The sequence below is a fragment of the Bacillus rossius genome, chromosome 10, assembly GCF_032445375.1.
Source record: "Bacillus rossius redtenbacheri isolate Brsri chromosome 10, Brsri_v3, whole genome shotgun sequence".
NCBI classification, from domain to species: domain Eukaryota; kingdom Metazoa; phylum Arthropoda; class Insecta; order Phasmatodea; family Bacillidae; genus Bacillus; species Bacillus rossius.
In genome coordinates this window covers 24,013,602-24,038,179 of record NC_086337.1, presented here as the reverse complement: position 1 = coordinate 24,038,179, position 24,578 = coordinate 24,013,602, and the positions used below count along the sequence as shown (strand labels likewise).

Below are 24,578 nucleotides of genomic sequence, written 5' to 3'. Positions count from 1 at the left end.
CTTGAATACAAAATATCGAGAGATTTCTCTACTGTCTTTATATTTGATATTAATGTTTTAGCACAAAAAAATTGAGAATAATATTCTGTAAATAATGGTGAAGAATCGCATGAAAAACGATAGTGTAGTTTAGAAGATAGCAACCAGACTTTACTATTAAATACAATTTTTTCTTCCTCTTTATGGCAAATTATTGAAATGCATTGTTGTTTTTTTTCTTTTGATGTTTAACATACTGTCATAAACTATTTATTTATTTCTGTTAGTTTCAATACAATTGTTTATATATGTTTAATTTTATTTACGCACTTAAGCCACATTCAACTCATAGCCAATATTTAATTAAAGGTTTATTTCAATATATGTTACTATTTTACTAAAATATGTTTTACTTTAACAATTCAAACCACAAATGATCTATACATTATTTTTAAATATTTTAAAAAATTAATATATAATTTTTTTTAATCATTGCCTTTTCATTTATTAAATAATACCTACATTTGATGTATGAATTTATAGTAATGTCAAAATTAAAAAATAGTACTATGGAGTGAAACATTATGCACTAGAAAAATTTTTATTTCCAAAAAAACTAATTAACCAAAATTATTCTTTTTTAAAAATAATTATATTCCTAACTGTACTTAAAATGTGCTTTGAATTGCACGGGCTAGAGAATTAAAAAAAATCATGGCAGAACTTAAAGATGTTCGAATATTTACACCATAGAAAATAATTACCAGTATATGAGGCAATATACTTAAGTATATTCTAAAGTGACAACTCTTTGGCAGCTTCAATACGAAAGTGACTGAAAATTATAACAATTTCTCGCGGAAAAGAAAACGACGTAAAAATGTTTCGAAATTTTATTTCATCGTCACGGTTTTGAAGCTGCAAAACTCTCCTTCACGTGCGCGTAGCTTCGTTAAAAAAACTGAATCACTTCCACGAGTACTTTGAGAGAGCGTGCCCTGCGAGGCGATCCCGCACTCAGCGAGACGAGCACCGCAGCACTTGCGAATGCACGTGTTTGTATCTCTTTGATCTCCGAGACCCCGGAGAAGTGGCCGGTGGAAGGGGGAGGGGTGGTGGGGGGTGGAAACAACACACGTATCACCGAGGGCGGACTGACTCGAGAGCGCGCGCACTTCATGATAATTAGCTACTCGTTCTTCGGACACGGGAGGAATCGCGAGGTATTAACTTAAAAAAAAACATTGCCTATTTTTTTTTTTGTACGGAGAAGAAATTTTGAGAGGAATTCGCTCGAGGGTGTATAACTCGAAAGGCGTTTCTTGCGAGACTCGTCCTTTTTTTTTTTTTTGTTTCCCGGAGCAACAACCGGCAACGAGTTTGCTCGACCCTGAAGAATTCACCCTCCCCTCCTCTCCCGTGTACTCACCGACGACGGTAAATGTTTTTCTGATGCCGCTACGGCGGCCTCTGAGTGAGATCCTCTCGCTGCCCGAGTTGGCCCGAGAGCGCTGTGAGAAGCCGCGCACGTGGGCAAACAGACCCGGAGCAAGGGGTGAGAGAGAGGGCTTCGGTCAAGGGTTGGCTGAATAATTGACCCCGAGTTACCTCGCGCTGCCGGACAGCCTCTCTTCGTTGTTCGTCCCGCCCTTTTCTCCGCGCTTATCTCTTCGCCCGGCACACCCCGGAGAACATCCAGGCCTGTCTTTTTTTATTCCCCCTTCCATCTCGACTGGCTGACTTCCCCGAAATTCCTCAGTTTTTTTTTCTTTTTTATTATTTCTCCTGTAACTACCCACCCTCCGTTGTAACCAAGTTATTTATTCAAGAGCATGTTTGCTCTGTTCCTGCCCAGTCGTCCTTCGCAATTCTCTGCAACCGTGATTTTTGTCTGAGGAGCCTAAAATACAGAAAAAAAAACATACTTTTTATTTTACTTCCAGAAATAAAAAGCTTATTTCAACTGTAATATATATATTTTTTTGAACTAACATATAGTCTTGGGTAACAATAGGCATAAATTGCAAAATTTTTTTTTAATATTAGTTTTACAAGCTTGTATTCCGTTCTCGCTGACACTTGTACTATTTAAATTTGCTTTTTTTTTTGCCTAAGATAAACATTACCATTTAAAAATTTTAGTTTTTAAATTTAACAGCTAGCTTGTCTCTGAAACGAGTTTGTGATATACGCATGTCACCAAAACAAGAGCGTAACGGAAAATACTTGTTTAACACCATGCCTTAAATAAGTAAGAATAATAAAAACTAAGTATTTAACAAACGTTTACCTGACACTATGTTCGCACAACATTTAACAAAGTCATTAACAATTTTAAGAGCTTATGATTGCTTAATCAACAAGTACAAGTGTGAATAAATGTTTTTTTTTTTATAAATTTGCTTGAGCATATTTACGACAAAGTAATATAATTAAATAGTTGCATTCTTATAAACACATTAAAAATTCGTTTAAAATAAAATAATTATACTTTTTTGTTTTGTAAGGCTTCTAATGGCCTCAGATGCCAAGGCTCATTAGCACTAACCATTTTCTTCTAGTCACGGTGTCCGTTGTAAAACGAAGTAAGTGCTCCATGTAAATATTTTGCCAAATATTTTGCCACTGTAGATGATCAATGTAAGCTTCAGTTTCATCCAAAACATCTGTACTTGTGTAAAGTATGTTTCCTCGTAATTTTAAATAAAAATAAACCATGCGGTATCCGTCATTAACTGGTTAGATTTCATGTTCGCAGGAGTGGTTTTGAATTTTAGTTTCCCGTCTCTTTATTAATTATTGAAAATATTTAATTTGTTTTTGTTATTATATCAATACTTTAATGACTAATTGATTACCAATTGAAATATAATTTTTAATTTCAAAGGCCATGTACGAAACTTTTCAATATTCTAGTTGATGGATTTCGAAAGATTTAAAAGACAAATACACTTTTTTTTGCACCTAGTACACGCATTATTACTTACTTTTATTTTTAGTATATTTAGTTACATATTTGTTTGATAGTGAAACCAAACATAAACATAATTTAATTTTTTTCACACCTTTAGCGGAGTAGTTTTGGACAATGATAAAAAGGATTGCTTTTATATTATACGCTTATGAACTATACCCAAAACAAAAATATATTTTTATATAGTTCGGAGAAATTTTTTTCCACTACGAAACCAAACTTTATTCTCTTGTAACACCCCTTAGTATGGAATTTAAAAATGTAAAACATTTTATGTACTATTTTTTTTATATTTTATATGTAAACATAATGCTTCATTAGATTGAGTGATATAATTTATTTATTTCAAACTTAAAGTATTCTTTTTTATCCTCCTAGTGGTTAAATTAAAAAAAAATTAAATCCACGTAACTCCTAATGCGTGTTATTAAGGCTTAATACATTACTTTCTCCTTGAGTAGATATGTACATATATCAGGTGCAGTGTTTTTTTTAAATTACATAACCACTTTTTTACTTTCTTAGTGTTCTTATTTCCTTAAATGTTGAAAATATGTTTGTTATTTTATAACTATTTATTCTTATCTAATATCTTACCTCCAAACTTAAATTGCTTCACAGATATTTGTTTACGTAATATTCATATTCACTTTATTTTGTTACCTTCAGCAAAAGGATTTATGATTATAAAATTTGGCACTTGTAAATCTATTATATTAGCTGACTTGGTTTGAAAATTAATTTGTTTATGCTCTATGATACAAAATATTAACAGACACACACTTACAGAGAGACAGAACATAAAAATAATAATCGTTGTTTTGGCCTTTATTTCTCTTCTTACAAAAAATTTAACTGACTAGAAAAAGTATTCAATTAGAAATTAAAAAACTGCATTTTAACGAGTCAAGATAAAATTTCTCCCAAGTATGTTTCGGAAAATTTATCATAACTTCCATTTTTAAATATTTTACTGTAATAAATCTCACGAACGATCCATTAAAGTGTATTTTTAACATAGAAAATCTTATATGGTTAAAATTTTAATTTTTTATATTTATATAGCATATAATTTCTTGCAATGCATGTAAATTATTAAACAATTAAACATTTTCTCTCATCATATCAACAAATTATCAATTAAATAAAAAAAATGGTTTCAAAGAATAAATGCGATAACCCGTAAAGAATGGAAAATGTCTATGAACGTTTTATATAAATATTTCCATTATAAAGTGTCCAAATCCATATACCTATAATTCCGGTTTCTTCTTCCTTTATAAACCAAATTGTAAACATTTTTAAAAAATTTTAATTGTTTGTTAATAAAAAAGAAACGAAATTATTGTTTTAATAAGTAATGTTTAAAACTTATACAAACGATTAAACACTATGAAAATATTAAATGAATATTAAGAAATCACGAGAACTATCTAAGCAAACAAACTAATATATTAACAAGATTTTTTATGTCAATTAGCAAAGTTTTCAATTTTGGACTATGTTTAGCTAGGTCTTTAAATATACAAGCTTTTAGGATTTTAATTTTGTCTAGACAACATTTGTAAAATAAAATCTAATTTTTATTTATTTTGAATATTTTTATTGATTAATGATTTTTAAATTTAGGAAATAAGAATCAATAATTTTGGTGTCTTCTTTTTAAATATTATTTTTAATAATTTATTTTTTATTCTAAAAACTTTGCTGGCAAAAAAAAAAAGTTTTCGACAGGAATTTTATAAAAATTTCTTGTTTTGATATTGACACAATTATTTTTTTCGTTTGTTTACAACAAATAAAATAATTGAGCATGAATAAACTTTTTTTAGTGTTTTAATCCAGAAATCAACGACACCGTTTGGTCTATATTCATTCGCTCTGCGTATTTTCCGGGTCGTTAGAACGTGTTCCCGAGCGTTAGCACCGCAAAGCGTGAAAACTACCTCTCGTATCCCCCCCCCCCCCCCACTACCCTTTCCAACACTTTTACAATTTCACGAGCATTTCCAACCATTTTACTTTTAATAAACGGCGTGGGAAAGGATGGCTGCGGCATTAGGGAAAAGGGCGGTGAGTGGTAAATAGAAGAGATTACCAGAGGCCCCCTACCTAGCCTTCCCTTTCCTACCCGCGAAGGAGAAACACCCCCCCTCTCCTACCCGATGGTTCGAAACTACTTTCCCTCTTGTCCTCGGTGACTCGCGAAATTCCCCATCCCCCCCCCGTCCCCAAAAGGAAGAGCCTCCTCCGCCCCAAAACCCTTTCGGGAGACCTCGCCGAAAGCCATTTGGTATAAGTGGGTTGGCGCCGCCCGCCCTCTCACCCCTTGGTCGGGCGACGTATAATACCTCCATTAACCGTATTAAAGGTTTGCCCTTCCTGCAGAAATTCCCTCCCTGCCGCCCCGAAGCACTCGAGACAAACCGCATTTAAGGGCGGCAGGGTGGCGGGCGTGTTTGGTCGCAGCCCCCCCCCCCCCCCCCCCAGACCGTGGTGGGGGCGGCACGATTGATCACTCCCGGGTCGAGACCTCGCGTCACCTTCAGACCAATGCGTTTGACATTCGATTATCTTCCCCAAGATTCCTCCATGATCAACGTAAAAGGCATTTTTTTCTTCAAAAAAAAATTTTTTTGTAGCGCTAGCGTTTTCGATGCAACAAAGACATGTTCCGAGAAAGGAAAATATATATTTAAAAAAAAATTCTGGTTAGAACCTAATTAAGTATTATAATTTAATGTGTGAAGACAATATACAAAATGTGAGACATAAATAAAAGATCAGGTCAAGACACCACACACTAGTAGCTCTCAATTGTCTTCAGTATCCTGGATGTTAAACAAATTCAGGCCCCCCAAAAAGGAACGATGCTCAAGCTGCAAGTAAATAGAAACAAAAGTACAAACTTAAAAAAAATATATTGGCAATTGTTTAATGCAGCTTACCTTTACGAGTTGCATAAATATGATCTTGACAGCGCAGGCTGTTGATTTTAAAATAATTTGAAATGATCTATTATGGCCACCTTAAATGCAGGTAGTAAAAATAAACTTCAAACCGTCATGATGTCGCATTGACAAGTTATGATATTTTATTTACAGAATTTGTCCTCGAGTTGCGTGCATACTCGTCCTGAACTGAGTGCAAGAAAATCCAACATTTAACTTATGTAGTTGCTACAACGTTTAGGTGGATGGTGTGCCTGACATGCATTTTATTTAGCCATTGATAAGTTACGTATTTTCTTAAGTGTTAAAGATAAAACTGTTGCATAATGCCAATTGGAGCTATGCAGACCACAAACGAACATTACAGTTTCAAAATTTTCCACGCTATGAATTTGCATACTTTGAGCAATGAAACAATGTAAATTGATTGCTTAAAAAGGTCCTACAGTAAAAAAAAAAGTAACATGAACAAACACAACTGTTATGTGATCAAGCTTTTCTAGTTGACTGATATTTTAGTGTTTAGCGATCGGGAACCTTAGTTTGTCAAGTAATCTCGGTGATATATTTGACTTAAATAGAAATAGTTATGTCGTTGGGTCTGGTTTAGTTGTAATAGTAATATTTTAAGTAAGGCATCCGGCCTACGAATTTTTCACTCATATTTTTACTCCACCGAAAAAATAATAATTTTCATGATTATATATTTTTAAGTCAAGATGTGTAAAATAAACTATACAAAGCTATTCGTATTATCAGTAGTATTAAGGTAAAGCAATATTTTGTAAACCAATAACTAGGTAAACCATAATTAATGTGTTACATGAAAAAAAATGTTAAGTGATAACAACTATTACGAATTTTTAAAAGTTCTTATTGCATATTAAAGTATTAGCAAAATATGATAAAACCTATTGGGTGTTTCCTTCGAACAAAATGTGCGAACATAAATTATTTGCCATGATTATACATTAAAATGTTTTTCTTGATAAAAGTCTTAGTTCTTAATTGTAATTATTTAAATAATTTATAATTTTAGGGTATATTTTTTGAATAGCACCCAAAGAAAAATGAGTGAAAATTATATGAATGGGACTTAAGTTGATTCTTTTAGCTAAATTAAGTGGAGGCACCTAGAAAATTCCCTTCCTAGAACTATATTTGAAAATATTTCATCAATATTAAAAATTCTCATTCATAAAAATAAACATCCAATTAAAAATCACCAGAACCTGTCAAGTAATAAAAATCGGGGATCAAAGCAATTTCACGGATGTGTAATATTTTTACTCTAAGAAACAAAACGAAAATTATAATTGTATTAAAATAGAAGGAAAGAGGGGTAAAAAAATGTGATTTAGTACATAAGTATATGGTAGCTGAGAAATTAAAACAAAATTGTTTTGTACAAACAACATAATTCTTTACAGCTATAAATTGTGGTCCTGATTAGCAATGAAACGGGATACACTGGGAGCGAGAAAAAAATGTTTGTGATTAAGTTATGAACCGCGTTAATCAGTTTAATTTATTGCGGAACATCAGGCGACGTTGTGCGTTTTGTTCCAGTACACGAGTTAATTTCTTTTTTTTTTTTTTACGTGGAGCGGTACCATATATTTTTTTTTCTTTTCTGTTTTTTCCCCTCCTCTTCTTCGGTTGTTGTGCCAGTAGTTTCCCCTTCGGGCGCAAGTGGAAGTGTTGTCGGGAAAAGAGTACAGTTGGTCGGGTTTGAGGGAAGGTTGTGGAGGGTTTAGAAGAGGAGGGGAAGTGTGGTCGAGGAGGGTGTGGAAGGGCGAATGGGAAGTTCTCTCGCTGCAACGTGGCGATTCAGTTGCTGTAACGAGCCGGTCAGGGAAGGAAAAAAAAAAAGTTGATGAGGGGGGAAGGGGGGTTGCTGTGGTGCTGGCTTCGTTGTGTGCGGTGGCCTAGTTATCGGAACTAACGAAGCGTCGCCGACATAAATATCCCCAGCCCCACACACTCCTCTCCTCCCCCCCACTCCAGCCAACTCACTTCTCGCCAACGCCCAGAAGCGCACTAACTGGATGAAAATTTTCCCTCCCACTCGCCACACCTCCCTCGTCGCCATTCTGGTACCACATCCTACAACGTAAAAATAAAAGTTATTCTAAAGGTACCGAAATATTTCCTCTACCACGATGAGACAACGAAAAAAGGGGATACAATGTAGCACAGGGATAATGAACGAGATAATAAAAAAAAACGAGAATCCTGAGAAATAAAACTAGTAACATCAACGTCCGCCAAGTTTTCCACTTGCAAAAAAATAATAATAATAATCCTAGAGCGACCTCGTTGCGAATCGAACGTGATTGCTACAGGAACGGAAACTGTGCGTATTCGTTAAATCGCAAGTCAGAGTGCAAACTTTCACACTCCTGCACCGCGTTCATGATTGAAACCTCAGTTATTTGGACAAGTAGCATCTTGACCCAACGATGTCCAGCTAGGAGAGAAGAGAGCAAATCAAGTAAGTATAAAAACGTTCTCTCTGAGAAATCAATCAATAAGAAAGCAAAGCATGAGTTGACCACACCTATGACTTTGATATCTACCTTGAGTTCATGTGAATCAGCAAAATTTGATACTATAAAATTTTTGTAACTGTGACATTCTTTTACGTACTTGTTTAAAGTGAAAACTTTTATGGGAAGGTTTGGATAGGGAGTAAATTCAAATAAGTCGTCATCGACATGGTCACGTGACGTGTTAACGATAACACTATAAATGTTCCTATTAGTATAACTTATTGCGCTTCTTACTGTGCAGTGAAAAGTGAGTATAAAATATATATTTATATTCTCATATACATGGATATATAGTTTCAATAACGAAGAAAACGGAGTCTTTGTAGCAATATAACCTACAACTTAAGAACATCATTATTTTTCTCTCTGAGAAATCAATCAATAAGAAAGCAAAACATGAGTTGACCACACCTATGACTTTGATATCTACCCTGAGGTCAGGTGAATCCGCAAAATTTCCTGATACACTTACTCATTGCTTTGTTGGGAGGCAATTGATCTGATCACTTTTGACATGAATTTCACACAGGAATATTAATGTCTTTAATCCCTAGTTGGGTGTCACTACGGCTGAGGATTCGACACCGCTTAAAACTCGTAAGCAAATGGAAGCTAAAGAATTGAAGTAAAAATATCTTAGTAGAGCAGACTTTGCTCGTGGTCGTAACGTATGACTCAGCCGGTTAACATTTGTACTGATGACGTAATGAGCATTGGTGGGGAGCGTAAAATTAACGTCATTGGCTGTGACTCCGAAAGTAATAGACCGATTTGCGTGATTTAAACTATAAGTTGCTCGTGAGTGAGCACTGAGTGGTGTTAGTTGAAAGGTATAACTATAATGTTACTAACTTTTGGTTTCGGATTCATTAATCGTAAAATGCCTAAGCGTAAACCGGCCATGTTGGGTAAAAGAAAGAAAACTAGTGAAATCGCTCGATATTTTCATTCTTTAAATTGCCGAGATTTTGTTAGAGCGTAGTATGTAATTTAGAGTAATGCCTAGCAAAAACTGCCCGGCTGCCTTTTGAAGTCATGGGCCGTTAGAATCCATTTTATTCTAGTCAATAGTTAAAACTTTAATAATACTGTTCATAGATACTCGTTAAGGTCTTTTCATGACTCTTAATGCGTGACCTATGTTTTTATCAAATGCACGATTTCAATATAAAAAATTTACAAGATATAGACAGTCTGTTTTATTTCCCCACTTTATCCTATACTAAATTTAAAAATGTATAAATAAAGAGTAGTCATTAACTCTTTATGTTTTTAAATTGTGCTTCTTCACGAAATAAGATTAATTATTACATACAAAGCGCAAAATAATAGGTAGAAATTTTAACAAAGGAGACTTCTGCTACCCTGAACATGGCAAATGCAGTAACAATCCAAAAGTATGAGAACTCTTTGCCTATGACGTGTCTAACACAATCGCCACAAACGCCTGTGATCCTTATTACATGCAAGTCTGTCCGTTCCTCTTTGCGTCCGTCTGTGCCAAATAATTTTCTGTCCATGAGTGTTAGCATGGGTTTCATTGTGTTTTATATTACCCTTATTTTGCTATCCAAAAGGCTCTGTTACTCTCCGTGTTAAAAATGGAGAGTTTTAAGAGTGAACTCAGATTCGTAATTGCTCCAGGAATGATGCACAGAACAATTGTTGTGGAATGTACAGGTCATCCATAAAAGAATCTCCCATTTTAAAGGTATTTTATAACCGTTTAATTTATACTATTTACAGCAAATCACATATCAAATTGAATATAAACCAACTTACCTGGATTTTCTTACAAATATTCAATATGTGGCTCTTTAGTTATAGGACACTCATCCAACCTAAAGTCCAATCCTTCCAACAATTCGGTTAATTCAACCGAAGTAATGGAAGCAGTAGCCTCTTCAATTCAGTGTATCAACTCTGGTAAATCATAAGGTATCGACGGAACATAGACACGATATTTTATAAAGCCCTAAAAGGAAAAAAAAAAAATATATCGTGGCCTTATGTCAGGTGAAAGTGGAGGCCAATGAAAATATTTCTCTGTCGTCTCGACCATTACGACCAATCCAAAGGTCAGGGACTTTGACAGTTAAACTTTAAACGAAAACGCACGTTGAAATGTAATTACAGACTCACTCTTAGAAAGTACATTCAGGAGTCACCACATTTTATACGTGGCGCTGCAAGCGAGAAAACAACAGAGCATAAATTCCGCGCATGCACTCATCTAAAAACTGTTTGAGTAACTCTTTAATCGTGACCTCGGACCGTAACTCCAAAACGCTCACAGTTTGATACTATAAAAAATTTGTAACTGTGACATTCTTTTACGTACTTGTTTGAAGTGAAAACTTCTATGGGAAGGTTTGGATAGGGAGTAAATTCAAATAAGTCGTCATCGACATGGTCACCTGACTTGTTAACGATAACACTAGTTCCTATTAGTATAACTTATTGCGCTTTTAAATCTTAAGTATACGATTACTGTGCAGTAAATGGTGAGTATAAAATATAGTAATATTCGCATGCAGATAAATAGTTTCAATACCGAAGAAAACGGAGTCTTTGTAGCAATATAACCTAAAATTAAGAACATCATTTTTTTTAATACCTACAATTATTAATATGTAATGCAAATTTAATAGTAATTTAGGAGTTATTTTACTAACGTGATAAAACAAATTTGTTGCGTGATATAGCGAAAACGTTTTCACTTCTGTCGGCAGTCCTCATTACTGCTTTGTTTTTTATTTTTTTTTTTTTTATTTTTTTTTTTTTCAGCAGTGTTCCGTGACTACGGTAGTTAAAGAATTCACCCGAAAATTGGTTAATTCTAGTAGCGCCCAGCACCAACTTGTGTCTAGGCGGCCATCTTAATTTTTACTGTCCTTTGTTGGACACACAAGCAAGGAGAAAGTTTCGTCCGCATCCAACCAACAACAAAAAGAATGTCCACGCTCCGAGCACAAACAAATGAGAAATATATACAAATGGTCCTTTTTTAAAGTCACTGAACAAGCAGTGTATTCCCACCTGAACGTCTCACACCTCCCACCAGCTTCTACACGCAGAGACCATAGCTTACGCAGCTGCGCGCGGAATGCAGCGCGGGGCGTCGAAAAAATTGACCTCCTCTGGCCGTCGCCGTCTCGACGCCACGGAACGTTCAATTTACGCGCAGCCCTCGTGGCTGTTGCGGTGGACTGAGGGAGGGAGGGGTGGTTGGAATCAGGGACAGCGGTCCGACGGGACGAGAGCCGAAGTCATCGCCTGCGCGCTCGGGAACGACCCCCCTGCGATAAACAAGCCGCGAGAGAGCGAGGCGGGGACAGCTCCCGCAGAAAGCACGAGATGGGAAGAAATAACACGTCCGAGGGAAATGCAGGTCCCAGTGATATCAGAACTTTATGTTTCTACCTTGCGGGGAATCGGTAAAAAAATTTTTGGGTCGCTAACGAAACTGGTGCGGCGAAACTGATAAACATTTTTCGTCCATACAATATTCGAGTAACAGGCGATTTGCCTAAAGGCGGTTTGCCTAAACATGAATTCGTTACAGCGTTTTGCCGAACGTCGAATTGTCTAACGGCGTTTTCCCTAACGGCGTTTTACCAAACTGCGTTTTGCCAAACGGCGTTTTGCCAAACGGCGATTTGGCTAACGGCGATTTGCCAAACGGCGATTTGCCAAACGGCGATTTGCCAAACGGCGATTTGCCAAACGGCGATTTGCCAAACGGCGTTTTGCCTAACGTCGTTTTGCCTAACGGCGTTTTGCCTAACGGCGTTTTGCCTAACGGCGTTTTTCCTAATGGAGTTTTGCCTAATGGCGTTTTGCCTAAAATGTTACTATGATGACAAAACATCGTTTTGCCTGACGGCGATTTGCCTAACCGCGATTTGCCTAACCACGATATGCCTAACGGCCATATGCCTAACGGCGTTTTGCCTAACGGCGAATTGCCTAATGGCGATTATCCTAACGGCGTTTTCCCTAACGGCGTTTTGAACAACTCTTATTTGGCCAACGGCGTTTTGCCTCACGGAGATTTTCCTAACGGCGTTTTGACTAAACGGCGTTTGGCCTAAAATAAGGCAAAACGCCTTTAGGCTAAACGACACATGCCCCAATATTCGCCTGGTATGTTAATTTGTACCGTTTTGTAATATGTTACTAAAGGGTACAAAACTTATAAGTTTTGAATTATATAAAAAGTCAGTGTTCTTTTCACTGTAAACTTTAAACGTACGTCAAATACTAAATTATGTGATGCATGGATTTTTATACTAACAGAAATACATAATTTTACATTGTATGTCTTCCTATTCATCTGAGTTTTTTTTCCCCATGTTCTCTGTAAATTTATTTCTATTATTGTTACTTTTTCGTAAAAGCATAAAACCTCTGTTTTGGATCATTTGTCCCCAATCAACTGTTTTCTAATCTACTGTACACTTTTAATTGAAGTACATTAAAGGAAAAGTCAAATATACACAAGATGTAATTTGAATTGTGATAGAACAAAGTAAATGTTTTGCTTTAAACTGAGACACAAAACATTTGCAAGAAAAGAAACATGCAAAAAAATTAGTTTGGTTTGTTTATAAAGCTTCCAGAAAATTTGGCCAGTTCCTGGGCTGTTATGGTAATGTTTTGGCTGACAATGAAAAAAATAATATTGCAGTTTTAAGACATACATTAGAAACTGCCAAATTCACGCAATAATGTGAAGAAAAAAAATATTATTCACCTCAATCCCTCACTTAGTACGTCTTCAAATTGTGTGAATTCATTTAGCGAGATGTTAATTTCACTGCCCCAGTCTTGAATAGCACGTCTGTAAATTTCAGTTTACACGAAATCGCCACAAGCAAAAATAAAAAAAAGTCGGACACGACGTCACAAATTCTGCTTCAACTCGGGAAACGACAGATGCGCCGTGGCATTCAGTTAGATTTACGAGGGGTGTGGGGGGGAGATGCTTGCACTACGCTAACAGCTGTTGCACAAACTTAAGCCAGAGCAAGTTCAGTTGCGGCTGTCGAGTGTAAAGGACCAAATGTTTTTACGTCCGCGCGTATGCTGCAGGGCCGTACCGTTGTCTTCAGGCCTCAGACCGGGCCGTGATGAACTTCACTGTAGCCAGTGGCAGGGAACTTGGGAAGCCTTCTTTTCACAGACCAGAGAGCCAAAACCCGAAGTTCGTGCTTTTTTTCCGTATCTTTTATGTAGCTATCCTAACCAAATCAACCGTCCACAATGTTTTAAAGTATTTATAATATGGAAAACCTAACCTAATTGACCATTAGTATCCTTTTATCAACACCGCCATATTTATTTACAATGAACCAAAAAGAACCCGAAGATGCACGATCGGGCGTTTGGCTCTCTAGTCTGTGAAAAGTAGGATTCCCAGGGAACTCGCACGCACAATAACAAAGCAACGTCCGCCCATTCCTCTGCCGGTAACTGTACATGCGCAGGCACCTGCAGTGGAAATCATATTGGAATCATGACTTACAAGTGAGAGCGTAATGCAACGTGTTCAAGTACTTGAGACAAAACTAGAAGAATTAAAGCGTACAGAATGTCATGAAGGCCACACTTATGTTGGTCGCAATTTACTTTTAAGCAAGTAATCGCTGCACACAATCGTACGAAACAATGACTATGAAACGTTTTTTTTTTTTAAATCTAGTCTTATGCTGTCGGTTGTAAGAGCGAGAATATATTTTTGACGTAAGATACGGTAACATACATGAACAAGCTTGTTAAATAACATGGTTCAATGAAAAAAAAATCAAGTGCCCGACAGGATTGGTGTGAACCAAGTGGTGATACGCTCATTAACCATATTAATTTTTGAAAAATTTAAAATGTAAATATCCGGACAGTAATATAGGTTTCACGGCCAGTAAAGGATGGTTTTGGAAATTTCGTGTAAATGTACAGACGTGAGCTGAAGAGACTTCCTAGTAGGCAAGTCAACCAGCTGACTGACGACAGTACATAACCACATATCTCCCGTTGCACGGTGTAGTTTTTTCATACAAAGTATTCGATAGTAGGATTATAAAGATAATTGGTGTGACATATTTATCGTTGAGTGTTATTATAAGCATTTATGTTACATAAAGAATATTTCCCTACACATTTTGGTAACTTTAAGTAAATTAGCCATGCTCCTTATGGAGACTAACGATTCAGAATATATGTTTCAATTGACAATCTTACTTCTAACATTCTAGCAGCAGGTTCGTGTGTCCTACAGGGTGGTACATTGTCGCCTTCGCTATTTAACATATTTATTGATGATATTGCAAAGGTACTAGAGAATGCTCAAAGTCTTTCGTTGGCCGATGACTTAAAAATTTATAAAAAAATATATCATTATACCAGGATTGTGTTTAATTATAAAATGACATTAATGCTGTTTCTGATTTTGTGTAAACTAAATCTAGTCAATCTCAACTATGGGAAAACTACTATTGTATATTTTACCAGAAAATTTTTATCCTATTCATTTTAATTATGAATTATAAAATGATACTCTTTCCAAGAACAAAGTGGTTAAATATTTAGGTCTCACTTTTAATTCCAAATAACTTTTATAATTATCATATTGAGACCATTACAGGCAATGCCAATAGAACACTTGCCTTGATCAAATAAATTATACATTTGGCTTACAACACTAACTCAATTATTTGTCTTTACAGTTCCTTAGTAAGATCTAAATTAGAATATAATTCCATCGTTTGGAATAATATAAGTGACTCTTAACAGTTCCAAAATTGTCGAATTACAATCCAAATTATTCAACACAATTTATCAAAAATGTGCTAATCATAATTTAAATTCTATACTAGGTTACTTAAGCACTAAAAGGAACATTTTAGATGAAAAAGTTTTAAAGTGAATGTATAAAACTTAAGTTAGATTTTAATTATTTGTTTGAATATAGTGGCTTTAAGGTTCCTACTTTCAATAGTCACAATCCTCCCCTTTTATCTACTACTACTAAAAGCAATGACATTTTATACAGATTAGTAAGCAATTTCGAAAGTATAAATAGTATTATTCCCATAGTTGATAAAGAATTAAATGTACATATCTTAGTATACTCTAGTTAATTGTAAGTTGAAAATATGTCTTAATGGCTACTAAGTATTCTAATTCTTATATAATCAGTTGTTATTGTACTATATTGCAGTGCATTTTGTGTCTTATTATAATACTTATATATACTTTATCATGTTTTAGTAGAATTTTTTTTGTGTTTTTATCTTTTTCTTTGTTTATTTTTTTCATTCTAGGTGAAGTTCTTTTTAAATTATTTTATTACTTGTTTAATGTTTTTTTATCCATGTACATTTTGTTTGTATATATGTATTGTGTCTAACACTGGGGTGCTGTCACAACTAAGAAATACACATCTTAGAAACACACAGCTTAGAAACACACAAGATAGAATCTTCTAATTTATGCCTGTTCTAAGTTGTGTGTTTCTAAGGTCTAATAGTTCTTAGCTGTGTGTTTCTAAGTTCTGATAGTTCTACGTTGCGTGGTTCTAAGTTATGACAGTTTTAAGTGGCGTGTTTCTAAGTTACGACAGTTCTAAGTGGTGTGTTTCTAAGATGTACAACGTTTTTTTAAAGTTACGTGATTCTAAGTTACGTGATTCGAAGTTACGTGTTTCTGTTTTTCGTGTTTCTGTTTTACTTGTTTCTAATTTACGTGTTTCTTATTTACGTGTTTCTAATTTACGTGTTTCTAATTTACGTGTTTCTAATTTACGTGTTTCTAATTTACGTGTTTCTAATTTACGTGTTTCTAATTTACGTGTTTCTAATTTACGTGTTTCTAAGTTACGTGTTTCGTGTTTCTAAGTTACGTGTTTCTAAGTAACGTGTTTCTAAGTTACGTGTTTCTAAGTTACGTGTTTCTAAGTTACGTGTTTCTAAGTTACGTGTTTCTAAGTTACGTGTTTCTAAGCTACGTGTTTCTAAGTTACGTGTTTCTAAGTTACGTGTTTCTAAATTACGTGTTTATAAATTACGTGTTTCTAAGTTACGTGTTTCTAAGTTACGTGTTTATAAGTTACGTGTTTATAAGTTACGTGTTTCTAAGTTACGTGTTTCTAAGTTACGTGTTTCTAAGTTATGATCGTTTTAACTTATGACAGTTCTAAGTTACTTGAATTTTTTCGAGGTTTCTAAGTTATGATTGTTCTAAGTTGTTGGTTTCTAAGTTATGTGTGGTTTCCTCTAACACTGACTCTTTACTGTAGGTATATATTTAATAATTTAAATAAATATTACACTAAATACTTAAATATTCAAATAAAGGGTTTCCGAATGTAGTTTTACCGTCATTTATGTTAAAAATTTATTGCCTATAAATACCATAGTTGAAAAAGTTAATGTTATTTTTAATTTAGTTTATTTTTTAAAAGAATGTTAAATCATCACTTAGGTGTCACGCTTATTTTTCGAGGAATGGTGGCGCGATCGCAAAATTTGGCATAACTCATTTTCACGAGCACCAAATTATCATTGTGATTAATCATTTACATCACCTTTTGAGCCTATATACCTAGACCTGAAACGTATTATTCGTTTCCTTATGTTAGATTGATAGCATACATTTAAATATATACACACATTATTTTTCAATCTAGATTTATAGAAATTTAAATATATCAAGAAATGAAAGGCAAAACAATACCCCGAGAACAAGATAGATTTAGAATTTTACATACAACTACGTAATACGAATTTCTGTATTGAAAGAAGTTTTTTTTAAATAAATATATTTGTTTCCCAACTTTAAACACTGAAAAGTAACTAATAATTTTTATTTTTTCTAAAATACCGATGTACTTATTTTCTTTATTGTGAAAAATAACTTTAACTATACCCACAATTCTATACTAACACATTTTTATATTTTTCCCTCGTATTTAAATAATTAGCTCCCCCAACTCTCGCACATGAATTAATAAATCTGTTGGAGATAATGTTAAAAAAGGTCCTTGGAATTTTACCAAAAGATCACAAATCATATTCATGAACTTGGCCACTTTATTTCCCTGAACGTGCGAACATGACAGTTTCTCACTTTTATAATTTGTTTAAACGTGCAGTAGAAAACATATTACACCTTTTTTTCACGGCTCTTAAACCCTTGAATTTATGGCCCCTGTCATCCAAAACGTACCCTAATTTTTAATTTAATATTTTACAACCATTTCATCTCTACGAGCCGTGTTTAACAATATTTCACGGATTTACTGAGTACTGGTATTTCTTTAATAATAGGGAATAAGGTTCAATTACCAAATTAATCGTTAATGATTTTATGATTAGAAAAATGGAAAAAAATAATTTATTAAATCACCTGTTCTATGTGCACTATAAATTAACATGATATATAAAACATTTAAACATTAAAAATTAAACAATATTTTTCCCAGTTTAGCTAGAAAGTTAAGCTATTGCTGTTTTATTCAAAATTTTCAAAGCATTAGCAAAACTGAACAAAAAATTAAAAAATTAAATTACATCATTTAATGGAAGGCAAGTTCGCAAAAATATGAAAATGTAACACAAGAAACAATGAAATATAATATGAAATTGAAAAAATAATAACATTTTACCCATGTAAAACCAATTATAGAGTTCATTTCTAATAAACAAGCGAAATAGCAAGTATCAACAATTGGCAATAAATTCCCTTTAACAACATTGCTAGCTTTTTCAGAGTACAATTTTGTTATTTTTAAATGATTTATCTTCATTTCAAAAATTATTTTTATTTTTTATATACAGGCTATACACCTTAAATTTTTTTATTATATTTTATTTGTAAACCTCAGCGTATCTTATATTAATGTAGTAAGTGATGCATCTGTTTACGAATAAGGACCGGGTGTTAAGGGGCAGTGATAAACTTATTGTTGCGCTAACGAGATAAGGTTCACCGCTTCAATCCCGGCATCTGGCATGACCTCAAGTGTTTGAGAACAGAGTCGCCTCTGAATAATTCTGGAGGTTTCTTTGTGATCTCGCTGCCCCCCACTCTGCAAATTCGTGCACTGACAAAATATTCACTTAAATGTTTAATATAAAACCGTATTAAGTTTTTATAAATACAAATTTCTTGGACAAAAACTAAACACAATCTTTTGTTTGTATTGAGACATAATAAACTAGATAATTTTTTTTTATTATAAAAATATACTTTTGCAATTCTCTGAGCATTATTTTTGAAATTTTCAATATCACCAATATTAATAAATGAGTTTTGCTGACTTGTAAACCATTGGAATAAATTATATGAATTTAAAGATTTCAGTTGAAAAGTTAAACTATATTTAATTCACCCATGACCTTTATGGCGTGGTTACAACACTTTCTAATTTGGATTAAGTAAAGCTCAGATCAGAACTTAAGTGTATTGAAACTTAGCCTCGCCGTTTGTACTTTTGTGGTATCTACCCTCTGCACTCGGTAGATAGCACAATCTCAACACCCGACTGGTTTTCAAAAGAGAAAAAAAAAAAAAATTGAAACTGCAACACTATACTCAAAATACGCGCAAACATCCAGACCGAGAGTTAAGAATATTGATATTAAAAATAGTTCCTTTAAAAGCAGAGCAAAAGATAGTGGTGTCGAAATGGGCGTTTAGTTAAATAAAATAAATTAATCATACTGACTTTGTTTTTATTTTACGGAAAATTTAGTTTGCATAAAAACGCGAAAGCTCCAGAATACAGAAGGTAAATAATTGATACAATTGGTAAAACGCAAAAAGATAAAAACCTAATAAAAAAAACTTAAAATATAGTTACATAAAAATCGAGTACTAGCGAAACAATTTCATTTCCTAGCATTAAAAAATTATAACACGCCATTTACTATAAAAAGTAGATACCAAAAATTATATTAAAAATTAATCGCAATTTACAATATTAAGAAAAACGCTAGGGGAGTGCGCGAACCTTTCGCTCTAAACATTTAGTCCTCTTGACGAAGAATACACTGTACGACCTCACCGAAGTTTCTGTCCATCTCCCGCAACCAACAACCAGAATACACGGAGCAGCTGTACTTACAGTTTTCTTCGTGCGCGCACCACACACACACACTCGTAGCTAATTCTGAAAACAGGCATTAAATATTTCTTGCTGCCTGCAACAGTTAAGTCTAGTCTGACCCCGACAGCCGAGCAATGCGTGCTCTAAGCTCAACGTCTCTGAGTCCAGGTCTCGTGGATTTGTCTGCTCCGCGCCCGAGCCACGCTACTGCTACACGGCCAACCGACGTCGCGTCGGGTCAATTTAACTGCGCGCGAGGACTGCTGTCGACCAGGCGCGGACTCCACATGGGGAAGCCTACGATTCACTCATCCTTCTGTACATACCCAAATACTCACTTTGGCAAGCCTTTTTTTTACAGACGAGAGAGCCAAACACCCGATCGTGCATCTTCGGTTTTTTTTCTTTGTAAATAAATATACAACTCATGATAACTAATGGTCAATTAGGTTGGGTTAGCTAAATTATAAATACTTTAAAACATTGTGGATGGTTGATTTGGTAAGGATAGCTACATTAAAAATACTGTGAAATCATGTAAACGGATTCCTAGCGCTGGATAGCTACATATTAAAAAGTTATTTGCTAAGCAACCATAAAATGATTTTACAGTATTTTTAATGTATCTATACTTACCTAATATAACCAACCATCCACAGTGTATTAAAGTATTTATAATTACTTCTTGCTAATTTTAAGAATGACATCTTATAAGTTAAACCCGCGCATTTGGAGAATAAATGCCCGCGAATTTTTTTTTTTTCCCCAAATAAATACACCTGTTGTGGTACGGAAAAAAAAGCGAGCATGAACTTGGGGAACATCGGGTTTGGGTCTCTCGTCTGTGAAAAGAAGGCTTGCCAACGTGAGTATTCGGGTACGTCCAGAAGGATGAGTGAATCGTAGGCTTCCCCTCCGCATGCCCGTGTCTTTGCAACACACCTTCTTCCAGGGCTGCCAACTCGCACTTGTATTACCAATTGTCCGGTTATGTCACTACTCGCGTAAACTCCCCAGCGATTAAATAGAAATACTTACTACAATACTATCAATTAAATAAACTAAATAAAATAACTTGTAATTAAAACTGAAGCAGCCTTTAAAAATAACAATAAAATGTTTTAAAAAAATGTTTTTTACAAGACCATAATTACCGAAACGTATTTTGGCCAGAGGCCTGGCCACACTTTACTGTGAAAAAAAACTTTCATGTTAGTTGAATTCATTTTTCATATAGCTCATATAGCACGCATGCAAAACTGTCAAATTATAAATGTCGAACCACAGCCACATTTCGCTTTTAACCCATACTCATATGCCGGATCATGACAGTTTTTTTTAAATATGGGCAACAATACCTGTAACATGCAAAATTAAAGAAACCGTTTCGATATATATGTATATATGTAGGATAACCATGCCTTGCTCATGATGCTAACTCACTGCCCATCGCACCGAATATTTCGTTCAAAGCGAGTGTGTTTCTCATTCAGTAGGTCGTGTATTCAATTCCGAAGACCGGCGCTGAAGATAACTTTGCTGACTCACTCCAGTAAATTGCTTGTGAAAATTGATTTTTTTCAAATCTTTTTCTTTATTAGCCCAGTCTACCTCGGTATCCAGCAGAGTACTTCAAAAAGCTTTGTGTGTTCAATATTATTTGCGGTTAAGCAATTTTTCACAACATGGATTTCAAACAAAAACAGTTCTGTTAATTGTGATAACATAAATATAAAAATTAAAAATATTTTTATGTATTGCTTAATAGATTTGCACAGTTTAAAAGTATTAAAAATATGGAAATACAAACAAACTTAAAATAACATTTTGTTATAGTTGCTCTTATAGCAGTGTTTCTCACATTGAAATGAACATTAAGGTTTTGATTAACACTAAAATGTAGTTATCATGTAGAACCCTAACTGGCACATGACTGTGTCGCTAGGTGTATATACCCTTTAAGATGCCGGTTAATCTGCAGCAACATCACTAACATTTTGAATATGTAATTTTTCAAGCTAATGAAAATCAGCCTAACGACTGTCGGTGGACATGTCACAATTTTAAATAAATAAATAACGCGTAGAACTGATTTACTTAAAAGAAATGTATATTGATGTAAAAGGCTTTACAATGAAGTAGGGAATAAAATGGAAAAAAGCTTTCTTTGTAGTAGCAACACAATTTTTATTTTTATTTACGTAATGGCTTCATTTGGTCGATTTTAAAGAGCATTTAAAGATCTGTGACTTTTTACCGATTCCGAGAACATTGTTTACTGCTAATCTGTCAAATTTCTTCTTGAATGAGTAAAATCCCAGAATTTTATGTATGTGGAATGGTCGCTCGACATATTACTACGTAAAAAAAATGATCTTAGACTGCATTATTTGGATTTTTGACGTGACAACGTCTAATAAATCGATGAACGCCGGCTGCACGCACGAAAAAGTGTCCCACTACGGATATCCCACTACGGATGTGTCCTGTTTGCTCATTGTACGCATGCGTGGCATCTCTCTTCCACTCGATTGGAACAACCATTGATTTGACTTTTCAATCATATTTTCGTCGTTTTAATTATTAATATTATGTAATTTAACGATCGTCGACCGATTTTCAGCACAATCGGTACGGTTATTTAAAAGTAATGTTGAATATTCAAATACGTTTTGAACCAACGATGGTTTTTTACAGTTACACATAATAATTCAAATTACAACCGGATCTTTTGCACAATGATTATAAAAATATTGTAACACATTATAAATAAGTTTGGTGTATTTGGGATACGTATTTGTTATAAAATCGTGTTATAAAAACGAAATATATTATACCCCTACCGTGAACAAAATTTTTATAAAAATTTATATAACATCTGAAACTACTATTTTTCAACTATGGCTTTGTGGCCGTATGGTCAGCTTCGCTGACTTCTAAATCAAAGGTTGACGGTTCAGATCCCGGCAGCTGCAAAACTTTTTTTTGTACTTGTAAATATAAATACGGCGCACGTAACATTTCAAAAGTAATAAATATAAAGGAATTAATGAATGCAAATAAAAGTAAATTTATTACTTAAATTGTACATTTCATTTCACTCCTTTGTATCAATACAAAATAGTGATAATTCAATCAAAATCATTCAATTTTATTCATAAAGGTATGCAGAGGTAGATTTTATCATACAAAAGATAGAAAAATTAAAAAAAAAATTCTTCCTCAAAGAATATAATATTTTTAATGCCTAAATGGTTTGGTTGCAAAAACCTATTACGGCTCAGTCTCAGGCCGAATATGATATTTCCTTTTCTTCTGGATCAATCATTTCATCAATGTTTTGTTATGACGTCACGTTAAACTATCGTCCGTAAACCGACTTTACGGACAACCAATTTTTTAATCACAAATTTTTTTTTAAATTACCTTTATCCTATACGTTCTACCCATTTTGTCAATAAGTCAATCAATCTATATAACGCAGAATGATTATTTATTTAAAGAAATAGACAAGAAAGTTTGTATGGGAGAGAGAAAACTTATGAGTTTTTATAAGTAACGACGATTTTTAAAACCCAAACTATTTTATTCTGTCGTTAAAATTCAACTGGCATAAAATTTTAGTGTATGGAAAAAATAATAATTTTCCACTTTATGGTCAACTTGTAAGAACATTAAACGGGAGTCGCTTTTTACGCTTATCTGAAATATAATTTCCATCGGACTTCTGTTGTAGAGTTCCCACGTTAACCATTCGGCAAGGAAAAGAGAAATTCGCAATCAACTCAAGTTTCATTGCCACAGTTAATCCCCACGTGGTTGCGTTACGACCTCCCAATTAATTCAGCAAAGTGCTCGTCGAAAATTAAAAAAAAAAAAATTGTCTCATTCTTGTTCCGTCTACTACATTTGATTAGTTAAAAAAATTTCCTTCGACTCACGTCATTTTCGGTTCACGCTCTTTATCACGGAGATACCTAATCGGGCAGAGATATGACAACACGAGCACACAAAAAACAAGGCAAAATCGACCGATGTCAACAGTTGACTGCATAAGAGAGCACAGATAACTCTGTGGATTCTTTGTTGAAACTGTCTCGTTGCTGTCTGTTCGTCTGTGCTGTGATATTTTTTTTTTCTTGATTCATATCGTTTGCGGAATGCTCCGTCCTGGCTATGAATTAAACTGTTGACATCGGCTGATTTTGAATTGTTTTCTGTGTTTTTGTGTAATCATAGCTTTGTCTGCTCTTGAGGTTTCTATATGACATATGGCCTAAACCATCAATTGTGTTTGTAAAAAAAACAAACGTTTTAAATCAATGTTATCTATTCAAGAAAACAAATAATTCAAATAACTTACATCTGGTTAGTTTCTAACACAGAACTGTTATCATACTGCAAGTTTTTTTTATTTACTATCTTTGCAAACACACTCAGCTCACATTTCTCTTGTCTCGTTTCTCACGTTTATTATGTGCTCTGATTTTCATTTCCGAGCGTTGTTTCCCCAGATAAAGCCGGGGTTTCGGAGACGTCATGTACATACGGCTGGCTTGTCATACCAAAGTGGTCGCGTGACGGTTGGTTCAACATCGCCTTCCACAGAATTTCGGTGAAGGGGCATCATATCACCGAGCTAAAAAATTACGACCAACACAGTAAAAAAAATTTGCTATCAGAACTGATTAGTTTTTTTTTTTTTGTAAAAGTACGAATATTTCGTAAATTTAACCGTAATATTTTTTTTTCTGAACCTGTATCTTCTGTGCTCTTACGACAATAGTAAAAAAAAAAGCATTAAAGAAATAATTTTGTATTCATACAAACCTTCTGAAAAAGGTTATATCATGGACAACAGAATCGTAAAGTTTTGCCCACTGCCACTAGATAGCACATAATATTTAATACGATCCAGATAATTGTATTGTAATATTTTCTTGCATGGTTCACCAGCCAAACCCAGCATGTAACTATATGTTGGCTGCCTGAAATTAGTAGATGTAGTTTCCAAG

The 24,578-nt window shown here is 34.3% G+C and overlaps 2 protein-coding genes across 2 annotated transcripts in view; one reads left to right on the top strand and one right to left on the bottom strand.

The window, feature by feature from the left end:
• Window positions 1-19,785, bottom strand: part of LOC134535850 (uncharacterized) — a 249,011-nt gene extending 229,226 nt beyond the window's left edge. Inside the window, exon 1 of the mRNA XM_063375186.1 lies at window positions 19,582-19,785. The gene's annotated coding sequence lies outside the window, so the exon portion shown is untranslated. The remainder of the gene's footprint in view (window positions 1-19,581) is intronic.
• Window positions 1-24,578, top strand: part of LOC134536306 (nephrin-like) — a 414,417-nt gene that overhangs the window by 201,256 nt on the left and 188,583 nt on the right. The window lies entirely within an intron of this gene.